The sequence below is a fragment of the Crocodylus porosus genome, unplaced genomic scaffold (assembly GCF_001723895.1).
Source record: "Crocodylus porosus isolate Cpor-Errol unplaced genomic scaffold, CroPor_comp1, whole genome shotgun sequence".
In the NCBI taxonomy this organism is placed as follows: domain Eukaryota; kingdom Metazoa; phylum Chordata; order Crocodylia; family Crocodylidae; genus Crocodylus; species Crocodylus porosus.
The window spans coordinates 126,470,192-126,472,763 of NW_017728931.1; the positions used below are offsets into that span (position 1 = coordinate 126,470,192).

A 2,572-nucleotide genomic window follows, 5' to 3' on the forward strand; every position below is an offset into this window, starting at 1 on the left:
GTAGTGGGGCCAGGTCCAGCAGCAGCTAGAAGAAGCTGCCACCTCTGGGGTTGCTGGGAAGGCAATCTGGCCACCACACTGTCCTGGCCCTACTGCTGTATGTGCCACAACACAGACTGCCCCCTGCACCTGGGACTGAGGGATTCACTGTGGGCTGGACAAAAGTTCCTTGGCGTGCCAGATCTGGCCCACGGTATTTTGTATTTTGGCCCAGATTCCATATTTTGCCTACCCCTGGGTTAGGTGCTATGCTGGGGTAGGGGACACGTCTACCCCTCCTGTAGAAGCTGTGCCACGGCAGAATCAAAGTTCATGGAGGCACAGACAGAGAATACAGGAGGGTCATGACTATAATCTAAGAGTTAAGGCACTGCTTTAGGAGACAGGAGTCCTAGTTTCTAGCCTTTGCTCCAAGGTCTGTTTCCTGTATTATACATGTAAAACAAGTTATTGTATAAAGGCTGATACTGATTAACTTAATTTCTAAATCGAAAGACTTAGGTGCCTACATTCTGTGTAAGTCACTTTGGGTGCATAAGTGCCTTGTTTTAGTAAATAAAACAAATTAAAACATATTGGCTGCACATTTTTCCAGTGAATATGTTATTTACTGACTAATACAGTTGTAGGGAGGCACTGAAATGCTTCATGACAAATTCAGTGAACAATTTTGGTCAGGAAAGATAGGGACAATATTTTGAAAATGTTGAAAAGTTTTGTTTTGAGATTTTCAAAACAAACATTTAAAAAGAGAGTAGAAGTAGGATTACGTGTTCTAAAATTAATTTAAACATTTTGGGATTTTTTTTTTACTATAAAGAAACACATACAAAGTTTCTTTCTGGCTCATCCCCAAACATTTCTTTTGATTCAGCTACTGAATTTAAAAATCCATTATTTTCACAGCTCTAGTAATGGAAAGCGGAAAACATAAAAGCAAAAGGAAGGTTTTTAAGTTGCACTCTTTCCTGCAGCTGAACTGTCTTACAAGTCATATAGTGACAAATAAATGAAGTACACTTTCTTCTGCATCTATCTGCCAACTCAATAAAGCACCAATAAACATGATTGTATATGAATATTATAGGAACTAGTAATAAAAAATGTTTACCAAAGTAGGGTTCCTTTTTTTTGGCAATGAGTTACTTATGTCTCCTTCATTTTCCTTGTGCAATAATGACATGAACTATTGCTGGGAATTCACAGCAATTTCCATCAGCACGCTGAACGTTTGTAGGATTTATAGCCATTTTTATAGATACAGTAAGTAAATATAAACTGGGAAAATGTCATAAAATACAGAAGTTATCATCAGATGCCTGATTACAAAATATTATTATAGTAAAAGCTCTGTTAACCGGCTTCCATGGGGAATGGGGGGTGCCAGTTAATCAAATATGCCGGGTTTTTTTCAAGAAAGAAACTAACCCTTCATTTTAACTGTAATATAATAATTTTTAATACAACATTTTAACTATGATATAACAATTTTTTAACTATTTTAAACTTTAAATATTTTAAACTATAAGAAATAATAAAGAAAATAGTATACTGTACTATTACTGCCTCTCAGGTGCTTCTGAAGGCACCTTGGGATCACAGGCTGCCTCAGAACGTGGCTCTGCTTCGGAGTGTGCCTCTTCTTGAGGATCATCAACATCAATATCTGATCCTTGACACAAGCTGCCTGGATCCTTGACACAAGCTGCAGAAGCTCTTTGAAGCAACCTGCAGATGTCTGCCTGCCTGCAAGTCAGTTGCCGTTTTTTCAGGAAATTGTTGTGAGCAACATGAAGTCGCATCACTTCCTGAGCGGAATAAAAAGACTGCTGCTCAGCAAATTTCAAGAATGTTTCCAGACACTGTACAGCAGTAGCCCAAGCCACTTTAGTTTCTTCACTGTGGTCATCTTCTTCTGAGTCTTGTTCAGGTGCAGTGCATCTGTCAGGATGCACAACCTTTTCTATAATTTCAGCATCGGTAAGGGTTTATGCACCATCAAGGTCTTGATCAATGTTCACCCACTCTTCAAGTTTAGTATCTTTGAGCTCAGCGAGTGGGGTCAGCATTCTGAAGGACATTAAGCATCTCTTTTAGTGATTCTTTTTTATGTCTCACATTGAAACCTGCAAATTCTTCTTCATCAGAAGATCCCTCTGCAAACATCACTGCTGCCCACAATTTTCTCCAAGCCTTCCTTACAGTTGTACTCTTCACAGCACACCAAGCACATGCCACATTGAAATTTGCATCCTTACTGCGACTGAAATTCATAGTTTCATAGTTTCTAGGGTCGGAAGGGATCTGAGCAGATCATCTAGTCTGACCCCTGCCATGGCAGGAAAGAATACTGGGGTCAAATGACCCCAGCAAGATGTTCATCCAACCTCCTCTTAAATACCCCCGGGGTAGGAGCCTGCACCACTTCTCTTGGAAGCTGGTTCCAGACCCTAGCTGCCCTGACTGTGAAGTAGCGCCTCCTGATATCTAACCTAAATCTACCCTATGCCAGCTTGTGACTGTTATTCCTGGTCACTCCTGGCGGTGCTCGGGGGAACAGTGACTCCCCCAA

The 2,572-nt window shown here is 40.6% G+C and overlaps 1 pseudogene; it reads right to left on the reverse strand.

The window, feature by feature from the left end:
- Positions 1–1,559: 1,559 nt before the first annotated feature.
- Positions 1,560–2,572, reverse strand: part of LOC109316010 — a 2,549-nt pseudogene continuing 1,536 nt past the window's right edge.